General features: G+C 40.5%; 1 long non-coding RNA gene and 1 other non-coding gene across 2 annotated transcripts; both read right to left on the bottom strand.

Moving 5' to 3' along the window:
* Window positions 1-2,369: 2,369 nt before the first annotated feature.
* Window positions 2,370-13,192, bottom strand: LOC109261498 (uncharacterized). Its single transcript, XR_008419058.1, has 2 exons — window positions 12,493-13,192; window positions 2,370-3,121 (listed from the first exon to the last, which is right to left on the bottom strand). It is a non-coding gene; the product is annotated as an uncharacterized LOC109261498 (long non-coding RNA).
* On the bottom strand, window positions 11,851-11,935 carry TRNAH-AUG (transfer RNA histidin (anticodon AUG)). Its single transcript has one exon. It is a non-coding gene; the product is annotated as a tRNA-His (tRNA).
* Window positions 13,193-18,641: the final 5,449 nt, after the last annotated feature.

The raw sequence follows: 18,641 nt of genomic DNA, 5'->3' as shown, positions 1-18,641 counted from the left end.
GCTTAAAGTCACAAAGATATATTGTTTTCTTCTAAAAATGTTACTGATTTGGTTTTCAAGTTTAGTTTGATAAACCATTTTATCATTTTTTTTTTTTTAAGTAAACTCCACATCCAATGTGGGGCTTGAAGTCAAGACTCAGAGATTAATAGTCACATGCTATACTGACTAAGCCAGCCAGGTGCCCCAAACCATTTTATTTTAATTTATTTATTTTTAATTTTTTAAATGTTTATTTATTTATTTATTTTAAGAGAGAGAGGGAGAGAGAGAGAGAGAGAGAGAGAGAGCGGGGGAGGGGCAGAGAGACAGAGGAAGATACAGAATCCAAAGCAGGCTCCAGGCTCTGCACTGTCAGCACAGAGCCTGATATGGGGCTTGAACCCATGAACCGCGAGATCGTGACCCCCAGCTGAAGTTGGATGCTTAACTGACTGAGCCACCCAGGTGCCCCGCCCCAAACAATTTTAAATTAATGTTTTGTATGCTGTAAGGTAGTGATCAAAGTTCATTTTTTCCACATTGAAATAATGTTGCCCCACTGAATTACAGGGGAATATATATCTATAGTGTTTAATCTGGAAGTGTTTCTGGACTTTCTATTCTCTTCCACTACTCTATTTGTCTGTTCTTATGCTGATACGGAATCATCTGAATTAGTACAGACTTCTATCTAGTAAGGCTTGATAACTGATACATATGTAATATAAATAACTTTGTTCTTCAAGCTTGTGTTTGCTATTCATTGCATTCACATACCAATTTTAGCAGAAGTATGTCAATATCTATACCCAAAACCCTACTTTGTTTTGGGTCAGTTGCAGATTAGTTCTATATCTAAATGTACATGTACCTGTAAACACTTAGAGTATTGCCAGGTTCAAATGAAGCAAACAAACTATTTTATTTCTCTCAAATATTCATCTGAATTACATAAGGAAAGTAGGCTATGAAATTCTAACTGTATAAACTTTTGTTTTTGTTTTTTTACATTGTCCCCTTGAATTGTGGTATAAACCATATAGGATTAGTTTAACTCCCATACTCTCTGGTGCAATCACAAAACTGGAATCCAGTCCCTGTTAATTGGTAAGTCTTGAAGTAATTTCCATGTGTGAAAATATCATGGATTTTACTGAGTCACATTGCTGAAGACTGCGTAGGAAAGGAGATAGCTCCAGAGCTAAGGTAGTTTTCCCATTAACAGAATGTTATGTTCTGTGGTGGGGTACTGTCAGAAATTTCTACAGGAACGAAGTTGAGAAATGTAGCTAATTTCATATCATGAAAACCCAAACCACATCTCTAATCTCTGTCATAATTTTGGGAGAAGTACAAACAACATGATTCTGCTTTTAATTCCCTACAGCAGGCATGGGAGTATTGTTCATATTAAACATAGAAGGAGCACCTGAGAGTGAAGAACGTATCATGGAGTGCCTAAGCCAGTGGTAACTGAACAACATGCAGATGCTTACACTCCAGGCAGGATATTCTGCTTCCCATTGCTACCCAGATGGAGAAGTTGGTCCATCCAATGGCATGGTTGCTCCTCACGCCATCCTGACTATGGTATCCCAAAGAGTAATGCAAATGTTTCAAAACCTCTTTCCTACACCTCTACTCTAAATCTACATATGTAGTGTCCCTTGACAAAATATGAGCCAGGCAATACTGAATAAAATATCTGACTTTGAATGATAGGCTTATTTATATACACAGGTAATTGGTGCTGACAATTGAGGCAACACATTAGAATTTTTTTTTCATAGGGAAGATTAATACTCAATTTTAAAGAAGCATAAAATATTTACCTATACTTGCTTCTTGGTAAGTATGTTCTACCAAAACAATTCAGTGTGAAGCCCACAAGCTCTATTCACACATCCCTTTACAACACATTCTTTTAATTCAAAACTTTAGATGTGGATCTCATCTTATCATTAACTTCAGAATTCCAAAACACACATGCATTTCATCAGACACAGTGCTTTTTCTTGTGGCCAACCCATAAAACAGAACAAAAGCACTTTGCAACCAGCCAGACATTCACGCTACATGGGTCCTTTATACCTTAATGACAATATATAAGAGAAAAAAAGATCCCAGGAGGGAAAAAGCAAGTTGCATCATGAAAACGAAATAATGGCAGATTAAAAGCCATTGTTTAACCATCTTCCCAGCCTCAGAGTAGTTTGCTCCCAGCATGCCCCAGAATCACCCTAAAATCACTGAAACATTGTTTCTTTGTAATATGATTTTTTGCCAGACATTGGATCTTGCTTCTCCTAGTGACCATCCCTAATTATTTGCTTCCCAAAAAGTTCCACCCAAGGACTTGGATAAAAATCAATATTCACACATCTGAATTAATTCTGATCTCATCACATGAGGATGAGTTTCGGTTTATTTCAATTATTGTTTTCAGAGCCTCTGAGGAATTGTTTGATTTTCTTCTCCCTCTATTGATGGCTCTTCTTTCTTTTCTACTCCTGTGGAAGCTTTTCTGATGGACAGCGGGACTCTGTGGTATCAGAGTTGATGTTCAAGTGGCTAAAGCCTTCTACTAGCATTTTCCAAGAGGATGCATTTTGCCCTTTAGAGTTCCCGGAAATAGCTTCCCTTTGAATGAGGCAATAATGGCATTTACACTTATTCTGATCTCTATCATGTGAGAAATAGATCTTTCCTTCCCTTTCAACCCGATAAGGTGCCATGTGATAGTAACTTTTCTGTCTCATGTTCTCCATGAATGTCTTTTTCCTCTGAGGGAACGCTGACTTCTCCCACCGCCTCTCATGTTGGCTCATCTCATCTCTGTATTGCTGTTGGATCGTTTCCTCTGGTAGAGGGGTGAGGTAGTTGCTATTAAAACTGGGGCTAAAGTTAATACGATCCAGGTTTTGCACTTTGGAGAAAGATGATTGGGAAGTTGATGTAAGTTTCTGGGACATTTCTTTTGGTGGAATCAGCAATGAATCAGAATTAAAAGGTGGGGTAACTTTACGTGGAGGATCCATGGACGAATAGTCTCAGCTCAAAGCTACCTTTGAATCTCAGGGCTGGACAGGAAATTGAAACTCAAGGTTCTCAGTTTGCTTGAAATTAATAAGAAAAAAGACTGCAGCCAAAAGCTGTCAAGCTGAAAAAAAGTGGTGGAAGGAGAAGAAAGAACAGGGAGGGTCATAAAAAATTAGTTTTTTTTTTTTTTTTTTAATGTAGAGAAATATCCTTATTTTCTAATGGGGATGAAACCAATAATAATGAAGCATATTAATGATTAAACATAGAGTGAAAGACATATTACAGTGACATTCTTTATCCAGACTCTACTTTTCTCCTGTAAACATGGGACACAAAAATCCACCAGTTTGGCAATTATTATCCTGTTTTGGAGAGTTTTGTATTATTAGTCATAATGAGCAAACCCAGCATCCAGGTCTTAGTCTTTTTACTTTATACCATTTTCTAATAAATGGAACCAGGGCTCCTAAGAGAAACTGTTGGTTCTAGAAGACTAAGGAAACAAATGTCAAATATAATATGGCATCCTTAAAAGTCTGAGGAACTGTTAAAGACAGATGCCTATGGAAATAATCCATCAGTACTGACCTAAGAATTTAGAGACTGTTCTTCCAATCAGTGATATTATAAAAAAGTAATTAACTCAATAAATATTCAGTAAAGCTCACTATGTTTCATGCAGTATCTTGAGTCAGCATCCCACATGCTATGTTTCAGCCAAATTACATCCTCTTTCTATTCATCACATGGCCTGTGCTCTAATTTCCACAACCTCATACTTGCTCTTGTGCACAACCTCATACATCCTTTGTCAGGAATGATTTCCTCCATCTTAATCTGGCTGATTGCTAGTTACCTTCACTCTCAGGAGGCTTTCTCTCACCCTCTGGAATTAGGTCATTTCCTGCTAAGTGCAGACAAGTCCATACAATTATCTTCTCTCTAATAGAAAACACTTATCACAGTTTCTTGTCAGTGCTTGTTTTATTGAATGTCTCCCAACAGACTAGTTGGCTCCTTGAGGTCAGAGATCATGCTGTCTTTCCCTCTCTTCAATCCTAGATCCTAACATAATCTGGGATGATGTTTTATATATCTAGTGCCATAGTTAAATATCAGATGTTAGGAGGGAGAAATAATCAAATGTAAAACCATACATCAAATCCTGTTCATCCAACAAAGATTAAATGTTAAATAGAAGAGTGTAGCTAATAAATTTAATTTTTAATAGATGAAATATGATAGACATTCCTTGTAAAACTACAAATATATCAACATTTTATTCAAGTTCGAAATAAGATGATTGGAAATGCAGTCTGAGAGCTCTGCTTTGGGGGGAAAGGCTTCCTTACTCAGAATACCATACACACGGTAAGGGTCAGACCTTTGTTTTCCATCGAATGCTGATGTGTCTGGATATGGTGCCTGGACCTGTGACAACAATTTCTGTACCACAAGGAGATCTGGACTTAGGAGAAGCCCATCCAGTGAGAATAGAAGCTCAGAAATATGGAGTTTGTTACTTTATGGCATCATTGACTTATGAAGTTAATCATGTATATAACTACTCTGCAGTGGACTTTTGTTTCTCTGACATAATTTCTTATCACAAGTTAAACTAATTTAATTATGTTTTCTGCTATGTCAAGAGTGAGTCTTAACTAAGTTATTCTAGTTCTCTCTAGTGGTTTATTTCTGGTGGCTGTTTGTCACCAGGGAGACAAAGTTAAGTCCTCTGTTGACTGCTGGGAACCCTCCCAGTGACTTTGACAAACTTCATCCATGACCTTTGGATTCCCCAACAGGTTCCTTAAACCCACCCAAGGTGTGCCAGTTTCTACAATGTTCATTTAAAGGTGGGGACCTGAATGATGGTACAATAGGCTACAGAATAAACTATGGGTGTTAGATCCTTACTTTTACAATATATTATTTTACCTCTACTTAAACAACTCACCCAAGGATGAAATAAAGTGAGTGTTTTAGATAGGTAAACTAAGAGAAAAGCATACAAGTGGCACCAACCCCATCGACTTTTGCACATTGGTAGTGCACTGGTAAACTGGTTCTGGTAGGGGGAGGGGAGAATGCACCAGACTGTAACATATGTTGGCTAATTTCTGTCATGTAAACACTCCTGCCTTTACTGATTTCAAGCTGCTGACAATCTAACAACTGGTTTGTAAAATCCCTAGATGTTTTTGTACCGGCCCTTATGAATTGGAATGATCTTACCCCTGCAATCACTGAGTGCTGTGAAACTAAAGGAGATTGTCAGGAGTCCTGGCATTTTTCCCCTCCTCACTCATGTGTGACTTTCCCAAGCCTGGCATTAATGGCATCTTTTAGACCATAACTAGGCTGTTTGCAGCCTCATATGTTTCCTTCTGGGGAGAGCAGGAGGAGAAGGATTGGGTCTCAGAGCCTCATCTTCACAGGTGAATGGAACCTCAGGTGCTATGTTTAAGTCTTTGACCAGGGCTCAAAACTTGCCTATGCCTCTCACACCTCCTGACCCTCAATTATGTACCAGAAACTGAGGCACCCAGAGGTACAGCAGCTTGCTTAAGGTCACAGACACAGTTAGTAAGTGATGGGGCTGGAATTCTGCTTCAGATATGCTTTTCCTCAAAGCCAGAGTCAGTGGAGACACATCTGTGCTGTGAGGTGTTTCCTAGGGGGACAGGCACAATAAATCCAAATGTTTTACTGAGTGGTTGTGGGAACCACGACAAAGTCACGTTTGATTCAAGACATACTCACTCCCTGAAGTCTGAAGTGCAGGAAAGCTTCAGTTACAAGGGAGACATAATTATCCATAGAACAAGATTATTGTATAAACTCTGAGACCTGTTTAATTCCTTTTTAATCTCATCCCTTGATAAATACTACTAAGCAGAAGTAAGTAAATATATAACGTTGGAAAGAATGAGAGATAACACTTACCTTCATACACTCTTAGTGAGACTGAGAGGCAGGCTAGGGATATGCATCAAGATTTAAATGTAAACTCCATAGGGTCCATACATTTTCTTTTTAAAAATGTCTTCTAATCAAATGATCAGATTGATGTACAAAGCTTTCTGAACAAAGATATTTACCCTAGCTATATTTGAAAAGGTGTAGAACTGGAAAGAACTTAAATATACATCCATAAAGGTTTGGTTGAATAAAATAGACTAGTTCCATGGACAGGGTAATATGCATTTAAAACTTAAGGTTTCAGGCCACACTCAGTAAATAAGACATAGCCTCTGTAGAGAAAATATTATCATCGCAAAGAACATATCCCTCTTGTGGATCAGAGTATCTTACTTTTGCATTAGTTCAGAACCTGGGAGGAGCTGATGTTAAAACAGAATTCAATGTGCAAAAAATTTATTAGGGGAAACATCTGTGAGAGAAAGCATGAATTCAGGGGAAGCTAGGAGAGCCTTTAGAACCTTATTCTGGTCTGAACTCTAGTGAAGAACAGAGAAGGAATAAAAGTTGGGTAAAAGCATCTTTGACTACATAGCAGTTCTTTTTTTTAATGTTTATTTATTTATTTTTGAGAGAAAGAGAGAAAAAGGGAGAGAGAGCGCGAGAGAGAGCTCACAAGTGGGGGAGTGGCAGAGAGAGAATCTGAAGCAGGCTCCAGGCTCTGAGCTGTCAGCACAGAGCCCAACACGGGGCTTGAACTCACAAACCGTAAGATCATGACTGGAGCCAAAGTCAGACGCTTAACCAACCCAGGTGTCCCAACACATCAGTTCTAAGTAGAGTTTGCAAAGTCACTGGGGTGGGGGCGAGTCCTTGTGTCACAATTGGCTATCTACTTGTATTGCTAGCCAAAATGGTATATTTAACTTTGAACTCCCACTTGTAACAATGAAAAAACAGACCAAATATATAAAACATTTGCTGGCAAACCCTTGTATATCAGGTAATGTGAAGGACGGTGATCCTTGAGAGAGAAGAAACAAAAGAGATGTGAACAATGACTGCTTAGAGAAGGTTTTCAGGCTACAGCACGTGGGTGGGTGGGGGACCCAGATGGAGCCAGTGGACTTTCTGAGTTGAGAAGAGAGAACTGAGTTTCTGAGAGATCAAGGCAACTAGTGTTCAAAAGATACCAGAGAGGAGAAAGCTGCAATGAGAGAAAACCTTAGGGGTCAAAAGGTCTCCCTCATGTATTAAGCACATGTATGTGATGCCGGGGAAAGTACCATCTGAAAGGATTAGAAGGAACAGTGCCTAGTGCTTGGAGTAGGTGGTAATTGTGCCTGTTAAATCAGTAAGACTGGAAAACCTAGGGATACATGGGTAACTGGATTAGTACTCAGAAGAGTCTTTTGTCAGTAGTGGGGAGTAAGTATCCCCAGACCTGGTGCTGCTCTAGTTCCACCGAATAGTATTAAAACATAAGTAAATAGATGAACGAATGAACAAATAAATAAGTGAATACACAAAAAATATTGGAGAAGTTGAGGGATAAACATTATTTTCATACACTGCTGGTGTGACTGGAGGGTAGGTTAGGAATATATGTCAAGATTTAAATGTAAAATCTATAGGATCATAAGAGGGTTCCCGTCAACACCTGGGTGTGAGGTAATTTCTGAGGACAGAGAAAGAATCATGTGCTAGGATTAGAGAAGACAATATTTAGTACTTGCACAGAAATTAGAAAAGTACCTGTTCCCAACAGCCAGGCTGGAAAACCTCAGGATTTATGGGATGTTAGGTAGAGTACTCAGAAGGATCATTTCTTGGTCATGGAGAATAATTAGCCATCTACTGCTCCATCTACAGCTCCAGTTATACTAAATCCTAAATGGAAGACCCAAAGAATCAAAGTGTTTCCAAGTAATTTAATTGCATAGTAGAAAAAGCACAAGAATAATTTTAGCATCACAGTAATATCCATCATTCGATAAGGTAGCATCCATTATCATACATTCAATCAAAACTTAGCAGGCATGCAAATAAGCGGGAAAATTCAACTCATAATGGGATGATAAATGAGTCAATTGAGAATATCCCAGACTGACACAGAAGTTAAAAATAGCAGATAAGAACAGTAAAACAGTTATTATAACAATATTCCATATGTTTAAAAAGTTAAGAGCACTGAGTAATATATAGAATAGTTGAATCACTATATTGTACACCTGAAACTAATATAATACTGTATTCTCACTTTACTGGAATGAAAATTTTAAAAATTAAATTGAAAAAAGTCAAGATATGTAAAATACCAAAAAAAAAACCCAAACAAACCCACAAATGGACTATAGATGAAAAGTACAATGTGAAAGATAAAAAATACACTGGGTGTGATTAAAGGCACATTAGATATTGCAGAAAAAGTACTGAAGTTTAAAGATAGCAATATAAGTTATCCAAAATTAAATGAAGAGGAAAAAGAAATGTTTTTATAAATTCACAGAGCATCAGTGAGCTGTGAGAGAACTTCCAGCAGCTCTCATATATGTGCAATTGGAGTCCCTGGAGGAGTGGATCAAGAGGTGGGGACAGATAAAACATTTGAAGAAATAATGCCCCCAGTTTTTCCATATTGATGAAAACTATAATCCCACAAATGGAAGAAACTCAATAAAGCACAAGTAACATGAAGGAAACTATACTAAGGCACATGATAATCAAATTGCTCAAAACCAGTGATAAAGAGAAAATCTTAAAGCAACCAGAAAGGTAAAAAATGTTAATTACCCAGAGGGGTTTTTCCTGAGAAACAACCCAAGTAATGACAACGTAAGCAACATTTGCTAAAGCAAAAAGAAAACCTCTGAGCCTAGAATTCTATAAGCAGTGAAAATATTTTTTCAAAAATAATGACAAAATAATGTCTTAAATAACATCTTTTTCACATACACAGAATCTAAGAGGATTAATCAACAGCAGACCTCCCCTTATAAGAAATGTTCAAGCAAGTCATTCAGGCAGAAGGAAAACAGCACCAAATGGGAACATAGATTTCTGCAAAGCAATGGAAAGTACCTGAAATAGTAACTGCATGGGTAGAGGTATAAGATTTTTTTTCTTACTATTTAAACTCTTTGAAAGATATTTGACTCTTCATGAAAAAATAACAATGTAATGTAGGGATTTAAACATATGTAAAAGTAGGGGCACCTGGGTGGCTGAGTCGGTTAAGCATCTAACTTTGGCTCAGGTCATGATCTCATGGTTCATGGGTTTGAGACCCGTGTCGGGTTCTGTGCTGACAGCTCAGAGCCTGGAGCCTGCTTCGGATTCTGTGTCTCCCTCTCTCTCTCTCTCTGCCCCTCCCCTGCTTGTGTTCTGTCTCTATCTCTCTCAAAAATAAATAAACATTAAAATTGTTTTAAACATATGTAAAAGTAAAATGTATGGAGAAAAACCCACAAAGGTTGGGAGGAGGGAAATGAAATATTAATGTAATGTTCTCATTAAGTTAAATAAACATAGCTTTATTTAAAAGTATACTGTGATAAAATAAAAGTACATTTTAAGCTCAAGATCAAACCCTCAAGTAACAACCAAAGTTATTGCTAATAAGCCAACAAAAGATAAAATGGAACCAGAAAATATTACCAAAAAGGCAGAAAAAGGCAGAAAGGGAATAAAGTGCATATGGAACAGAAACAAAATCAGCCTCCCAGGAATAGTCTTATCTTATTATCACTGCCACACTCAGTCATGGACTGAGAGCAGCCTGTGGGAAATGTGGTCTAATAAAAATGTGGAGATGGATTTCAGAATGCAATAGCTGGTGGCCTAAGACAATTACCTTCCCTACAGGCAGAGTTATGAGATGTGCTTCCTAATGGCAGTCACGCTAATGCCTCTGTCTGGATAACTCCTTCCCTCATCCTGATTAACTTCTATCCCTTCAGTTCTGAGGTTCAGGGCACTTCTTCAGGCAAGCACATCTGACTTCTCTAAAAGGCAGATGCTGACAAAGTCCCCTTTATTCTCTCTAACTTAGGTAAGTACTTACAAATTTGCTGTAACTGCTCATACAATCATGTATCTCTCCCAAGCCCACTAGAGTGTGATTTCGGAGTTGTAACAGCAGTGCCCAGCTCAGTGTTCTTGGGATTCATAGAATACACACTCCCTCTTCAGGAGTGTGTAGGGTTCTTCTCAATGCCTGCAGCATTGTTCCTCTACATACCCTTGTTCTCTGATCCCTCACCGTCTTCAAGTATCTGCTTAATGTCACCTTCTCAACAAGACTGGCCATGAACACACCATTTAAAACTGCATACCCACCAATCAGCACTCCCACTCCTCCTTTCTTTCACTACTTTTCTAACAGCACATTACTTTTGACTGCATTTCATCGTTTGTTGATTTATTTATATTGTTTATCATTGTCTCTCCCACTAGAATAAAAACTCAACAAGGGCAGGCATTTTAGATTGCTTAGTTCACTGGTGCATCCCCTGCTCCAACAACACTGCCTGGCACATAGATTATTCTTAATCAATATTTGTGGCTGAAATGAATTAAGTGCCCGATGCTAAGTAGGTGTTCAGCAAATGGTAGGCTTTATTAATGCTGCTTTCCTGGTTGAGTGATACTGGACAGGAGGTAGTCAGAGAACAGTGCAAATTGCTAAACACAGAGGGAGGAAATTGCTTGGATGTGGTCACCACCATCCACCTAGTTCTACCCAGAGTACAGTCCTGACAGTTGTTTTGGACTAAGTGGGTGCCTCTCACTTCCCCAGAGTACAGGCTGTCCTTATTAGTCAGCCACCCACACCCAGCATGGAGAGGGACACTGAGGCAGAAAGCAGGAGCTGGATTGTTTGGTAGTTTCCTCTATGACATCACATCAAACCTCACATTTACATTTGAAGTGCTTAAAATTCCTAGTCATACCATGTTCAACTGTAAATGTCAACAACAGATATGTTGCCATGAGAAAGAGAAATGTTTTCACTGCAACCTGATGTGTTCGTTCTGTTAAAGATCAATTAGGAGTACAGAGAATGATTATTATTGACAATCACCAAGTGTTGAACACATAAAACTATAATAAGATTTATTAGGCCTATTTAACTGACGAGGAACAGACTTAGCAAAGGAACATAACTAGACTAAGGTTAATAGAGTCAATAAGAGGCAATGCACTGATTTACCAGATCAACCTGTGAGCTTTGTCTCACAGATTTCCAATATTCACTTTTTTAGGAAAACTGTATTATAGATAAACTTCAAATGATGGGATTGGGTTCACAGGCAGATATGAATACTTAGCTAGTTTTTTATTCAACAAACAGAGGTTAAAGCTGCTTGAGAATTCACAGAGCTTCACTGGATAGAATATGATGGAAGCTCAAAAACACTGAATAAAAAATAGTCTAATTTTGGCTCATATGAAGGTAATTAGAAATAGAATTTTCACATAATTGATATATGCAACCTAAGACATAGCACATGAATCTTTAATTTTCTACCAAATAGTATACATTGTATCCTATAAAATAATAAAGGTACAATATTCAGAGAGTCATATAACTCCAAACACACAGAAAAGAAAATAGATCACAGGCAAACACTAACATTTTTACATATCTCTATCCAACCATTTTGTTTCTATGTGTCGGTATGGATATATGTACATATACTTTACAGCATTAAAATGTACTTTATATACATTTTTTTTTTTGGTCCAGCATGTTTTGTTAAATTGTTGCATTTTTTTTTTAAGTTTTAAATGTTTATTTATTATCAAGAGAGAAAGAGAGACACAGTGTGCGAGTGGGGGAGGGGCAGAGAGAGAGGGAGACAGAATCTTAGTCAGACTCCAGGCTCCGAGCTGTCAGCACAGAGCCCGAGGTGAGGCTCGAACTCACAAACCATGAGATCATGACCTGAGCCATAGTCAGATGCTTAACCAACTGAGCCACCCAGGCGCCCCTAAATTGTTTCATTGTTAAATTGACTTATTTTCTTTTAAAATTCAATAACGTTAAAAGCAAATATTGGAGCGCTGGAGCGCCTGGGTGGCTCAGTCGGTTAAGCGTCGGACTTCAGCTCAGGTCATGATCTCGCAGTCCGTGAGTTTGAGCCCCGCGTCGGGCTCTGTGCTGACAGCTCAGAGCCTGGAACCTGTTTCGGATTCTGTGTCTCCCTCTCTCTCTGACCCTCCCCCGTTCATGCTCTGTCTCTCCCTGTCTCAAAAATAAATAAACGTTAAAAAAAAATAATAAAAAGCAAATATTGAACAGTGGACATGTAGAAAAGGAGAACAATATGGGGAAAATCTGAGATAGTACAAATCTCATATTAAAATCGATGTGAAATAAACAGAGTCACTGGTTGATCGAAAAGACATGATTTTTGTGTATCAATATTATATGCCCACAAAAGCAAGAGAATCACTTGGGAAATATCTTAAAATGAAATACTGAGAAAATCCAAAATGAAATTCGTAGTGTGTCATAGAAGGAAATAATAAAACTTTACTTACCACTCAAAATAGAATTTAAATGAATGAAGAGAACTTCAAGATAGCTTGGTAGTGAGGATGGTAGTTAGCTGAGCTGGGGATGAAGGGTGATAGTCACCCTGGTCCTCCACCCTTATGAATCCTCTAGGACACAGTGACATCATGGATCTACCTCACAATTACAAGGCTGTGTTGCTAGGGCACACTAGGGGTGCCATTTTTGGGACCACATCCTATTACGTCTCTTCAATCCTAATGCCTCTACTTTTACTTTACTTTACTTCTTTACTTTACTTTACCTTACTTTACTTTACTTTACCTTACTTTTGGGGGAGGGTGGAATAAAAATATCATAGTACATAACAAGGAGTTATGGTATATTCCCGCCCCAAATACTACTGACAGAGACTGGACATGTGTCTGGATCAGATGACCCATAAATTATTAATATGTTCACCCTTTAGTGCTTCTGAGGGAATAAGATTTGGGGGACACGGGGATATTTGTCTATTTTGTGTACTGCTGTAACCCAAACATCTGGAACATTTTTTGGCACATTGTAGGCACTTAATAAATCTTCCTAGATTGAACAGATTGGTCTGGCTCCCCCATGAAACTATAAGAACCTCCAGGGCAAGGACCCTGATCTTTGGAAACCATTTCTCCAGGACACTGCTAAACTCCTGCTAGGTATCACTGAATATTGACTCAATCAAGCAAATAAATTCCCAAACACAGTCAATAAGTGTTTGAATTTTTACTTTAGAGTTATTATTTTCTCTGTAGTGCACCTGAACTGTGACTTAATAATTTTCTTTAAATAAAAAGCACCATTTAGTTAAAAAAAAAACACACACACACAAGTACGCAACTAATTAAATATAGGAAAAAGAAAATAAAACTATGAAATTTTTACAAATAAGGTTCAGATTGGGTAGTAAAAATGCTATAATTCTCTAAATTTCATAGAGACAGAGTACAGTCGTTGTTTCAGGGGCTGGGAGAAAGATGAACAAAGAGTTAATTGATAAAGAGTTTCAGTTTTGCAACGTGAAAAGGGTTCTGAAGATTGAGTGGGCGACAATACGAATGTACCTAAACTTCCCCTAGAAGTTGAGGGACCAGATGACAGAAGCTTGTGGCAAGAATGATTTAAGAAGAGATTTGGGAAGAAGTCTGGAGAAGATGGCGACATAGGTGGACACAGGGCTCACCTCATCCTGCTGACCCGCTTAGATTCCACCCACATCTGCCTAAATAACCCAGAAAACCGCCAGAAGACTAGCAGAATGGACTCTCTGGAGCCAAGCGTAGACAAGAGGCCCACGGAAGAGGGTAGGAAGGGCAGAGAGACGGTACGTGCTATGCGGACTGGCGGGAGGGAGCTGAGGCGGTGGAGGGGCAGCCCGCCCTTCAAAGCAGAGCCCCTGAAGTGTGGCTTGCAAAAGCAGAGCGGCCGGGTGGAGTGAGTTCTGACAGCCAATGGGACTTAACATCTGGAAGGTTAAAAGTCAACAGCTCTGCTCTCAGAGAGCAGGTAGGCCAAGAGGACACCGGGAGGGAGAGTTGTTGAGCCCCAGGAGACAGAGCTCAGCTTGGCAGGGGAAAAAAGCCCCCTGGGAAGCACCATCTCCCTCTCCCATCCCCCAGGCGATATTCCAAAGGGAACCAGTTCCCGTCACGGAACTTGCTATCACCACACAAATGCCCAACGCTGTGCTTCCGTGGATCCAACCCTCCACTGGGCCTGCCTCCCTCCCGGTGCTGCAGGGCCCCTCCCGCAGGGGACCACCGCCGGCAAAGTGAGCTAAGCCTACACCTCCCACCCCTGTGCACCTTGGATCCACCCTGGCTAATACACCAGGTCCCATTGAAGCAGCACCACAGGCGTGGCAGTGTGCAAGCAGCCCAGACAGGAGCCACATCACTCCACAGTGAGTCCTGCCCCTGGGAGAGGGGAACATAAGGTACACACCAGTCTGACTGTGGCCCCAGCGGTGGGCTGGGGGCAGACATCGGGTCCGACTGCAGCCCCGACCACCAACACAAGTTCCTTCTGACAGCACAGGGGAAGTGCCCTGCAGTTTGGAGCTACCACAGGGACTACGCAAAATGATGAAATGGAAGAATTCTCCTCAAAAGAAACTCCAGGAAGTACCGACAGCTAACAAAGTGATCAAATCCGATTTAAGCAATATAACGGAACAAGAATTTAGAATAATCATCATAAAATTAATCTCTGGGCTTGAAACAAGCATAGAGGACAGCAGAGAATCTATTGCTACAGAGATCAAGGGGTAAGAAATAGTCATGAGGAGCTGAAAAATGCAATAAATGAGGTGCAAAATAAAATGCAGGTGGCCATAGCATGGATTGAAATGCTATGGCAGAGGAGAGAATAGGTGAATTAGAAGATAAAATTATGGAGGGTTGAGGAGGGAGGGAAGATGGCGGCGTAGGAGGACGCTGGGCTCACCGCGCGTCCTGCCGATCACTTAGATTCCAACTACACCTGCCTAAATAACCCAGAACACCACCAGAGGATTAGCAGAACGGAGTCTCCGGAGCCAAGCGCAGACGAGAGGCCCATGGAAGAGGGTAGGAAGGGCGGCGAGGCGGTGTGCGCTCCACGGACTGGCGGGAGGGAGCCGGGGCGGAGGGGCGGCTCGCCGGCCAAGCAGAGTCCCCGAGTCTGGCAGGCAAAAGCGGAGGGGCCTGACGGACTGTGTTCCGACAGCAAGCGCGACTTAGCGTCTGGGAGGTCATAAGTTAACAGCTCCGCTCAGAAAGCGGGAAGGCTGGAGGACAAAGGGAGGGAGAGCTGCTGAGCCCCCGGACGACAGAGCTCAGTTTGGCGGGGAACAAAGGCGCTCGCCAGCGCCATCTCCCCCGCCCATCCCCCAGCCAAAATCCCAAAGAGAACCAGTTTCTGCCAGGGAACTTGCTCCCTCTGTGCAAACACCCAACTCTGTGCTTCTGCGGAGCCAAACCTCCGGCAGCGGATATGACTCCCTCCCGCTGCCACAGGGCCCCTCCTGAAGTGGATCACCTAAGGAGAAGCGAGCTAAGCCCGCCCCTCCTGCCCCCGTGCACCTTGCCTACCCACCCCAGCTAATACGCCAGATCCCCAGCAACACAAGCCTGGCAGCGTGCAAGTAGCCCAGACGGGCCACGCCACCCCACAGTGAATCCCGCCCAGAGGAGAGGGGAAGAGAAGGCACACACCAGTCTGACTGTGGCCCCAGCGGTGGGCTGGGGGCAGACATCAGGGCGGACTGCGGCCCCACCCACCAGCTCCAGTTATACACCAGAGCACAGGGGAAGTGCCCTGCAGGTCCTCACCACTCCAGGGACTATCCAAAATGACCAAACGGAAGAATTCCCCTCAGAAGAATCTCTAGGAAATAACAACTGCTAATGAACTGATCAAAAAGGATTTAAATAATATAACAGAAAGTGAATTTAGAATGATAGTCATAAAATTAATCGCTGGGCTTGAAAACAGTATAGAGGACAGCAGAGAATCTCTTGCTACAGAGATCAAGGGACTAAGGAACAGTCACCAGGAGCTGAAAAGCGCTTTAAACGAAATGCAAAACAAAATGGAAACGACGACGGCTCGGATTGAAGAGGCAGAGGAGAGAATAGGTGAACTAGAAGATAAAGTTATGGAAAAAGAGGAAGCTGAGAGAAAGAGAGATAAAAAAAATCCAGGAGTATGAGGGGAAAATTAGAGAACTAAGTGATACACTAAAAAGAAATAATATATGCATAATTGGTATCCCAGAGGAGGAAGAGAGAGGGAAAGGTGCTGAAGGGGTACTTGAAGAAATTATAGCTGAGAACTTCCCTGAACTGGGGAAGGAAAAAGGCACTGAAATCCAAGAGGCACAGAGAACTCCCTTCAGACGTAACTTGAATCGATCTTCTGCACGACATATCATAGTCAAACTGGCAAAATACGAGGATAAAGAGAAAATTCTGAAAGCAGCAAGGGATAAACGTGCCCTCACATATAAAGGGAGACCTATAAGACTCGTGACTGATCTCTCTTTTGAAACTTGGCAGGCCACAAAGGATTGGCACGATATCTTCAGTGTGCTAAACAGAAAACAATATGCAGCCGAGAATCCTTTATCCAGCAAGTCTGTCATTTAGAATAGAAGGAGAGATAAAGGTCTTCCCAAACAAACAAAAACTGAAGGAATTTGTCACCATGAAACCAGCCCTACAAGAGATCCTAAGGGGGAACCTGTGAGACAAAGTACCAGATACATCACGACAAGCATAAAACATACAGACATCACAATGACTCTAAACCCGTATCTTTCTATAATAACACTGAATGTAAATGGATTAAATGCGCCAACCAAAAGACATAGGGTATCCGAATGGATAAAAAAACAAGACCCATCTATTTGCTGTCTACAAGAGACTCCTTTTAGATCTGAGGACACGTTTAGATTGAGAGTGAGGGGATGGAGAACTATTTATCATGCTCCTGGAAGCCAAAAGAAAGCTGGAGTAGCCATACTGATATCAGACAAACTGGACTTTAAATTAAGGGCTGTAACAAGAGATGAAGAAGGGCATTATATAATAATTACAGGGTCTATCCATCAGGAAGAGCTAACAATTATAAATGTCTATGCGCCGAATACCGGAGCCCCCAAATATATAAAACAATTACTCATAAACATAAGCAACCTTATTGATAAGAATGTGGTCATTGCAGGGGACTTTAACACCCCACTTACAGAAATGGATAGATCATCTAGACACACGGTCAATAAAGAAACAAGGGCCCTGAATGATACATTGGATCAGATGTACTTGACAGATCTATTTAGAACTCTGCATCCCAAAGCAACAGAATATGCTTTCTTCTCGAGTGCACATGGAACATACTCCAAGATAGATCATATACTGGGTCACAAAACAGCCCTTCATAAGTTTACAAGAATTGAAATTATACCATGCATACTTTCAGACCACAATGCTATGAAGCTTGAAATCAACCACAGGAAAAAGTCTGGAAAACCTCCAAAAGCATGGAGGTTAAAGAACACCCTACTAACGAATGAGTGGGTCAACCAGGCAATTCGAGAAGAAATTAAAAACTATATGGAAACAAACGAAAATGAAAAGGCAACAATCCAAACCCTTTGGGATGCAGCGAAGGCAGTCCCGAGAGGAAAATACATTGCAATCCAGGCCTATCTCAAGAAACAAGAAAAATCCCAAATACAAAATCTAACAGCACACCTAAAGGAAATAGAAGCAGAACAGCAAAGGCAGCCTAAACCCAGCAGAAGAAGAGAAATAATAAAGATCAGAGCAGAAGTAAACAATATAGAATCTAAAAAAACTGTAGAGCAGATCAACGAAACCAAGAGTTGGTTTTTTGAAAAAATAAACAAAATTGACAAACCTCTAGCCAGGCTTCTCAGAAAGAAAAGAGAGATGACCCAAATAGATAAAATCATGAATGAAAATGGAATGATTACAACCAATCCCTCAGAGATACAAACAATTATCAGGGAATACTATGAAAAATTATATGCCAACAAATTGGACAACCTGGAAGAAATGGACAAATTCCTAAACACCCACACTCTTCCAAAACTCAATCAGGAGGAAATAGAAAGCTTGAACAGACCCATAACCAGCGAAGAAATTGAATCGGTTATCAAAAATCTCCCAACAAATAAGAGTCCAGGACCAGATGGCTTCCCAGGGGAGTTCTACCAGATGTTTAAAGCAGAGATAATACCTATCCCTCTCAAGCTATTCCAAGAAATAGAAAGGGAAGGAAAACTTCCAGACTCATTCTATGAAGCCAGTATTACTTTGCTTCCTAAAGCAGACAGAGACCCAGTAAAAAAAGAGAACTACAAGCCAATATCCCTGATGAATATGGATGCAAAAATTCTCAATAAGATACTAGCAAATCGAATTCAACGGCATATAAAAAGAATTATTCACCATGATCAAGTGGGATTCATTCCTGGGATGCAGGGCTGATTCAACATTCGCAAATCAATCAACGTGATACATCACATTAACAAAAAAAAAAAGAGAAGAACCATATGATCCTGTCAATCGATGCAGAAAAGGCCTTTGACAAAATCCAGCACCCTTTCTTAATAAAAACCCTTGAGAAAGTCGGG

This window comes from Panthera pardus, unplaced genomic scaffold (genome assembly GCF_024362965.1).
Source record: "Panthera pardus isolate Hobbes unplaced genomic scaffold, ASM2436296v1 HiC_scaffold_340, whole genome shotgun sequence".
Lineage (NCBI taxonomy): Eukaryota > Metazoa > Chordata > Mammalia > Carnivora > Felidae > Panthera > Panthera pardus.
Note: the sequence above shows the minus strand (reverse complement) of the source record. Positions and strands in the feature narration are given on the sequence as shown.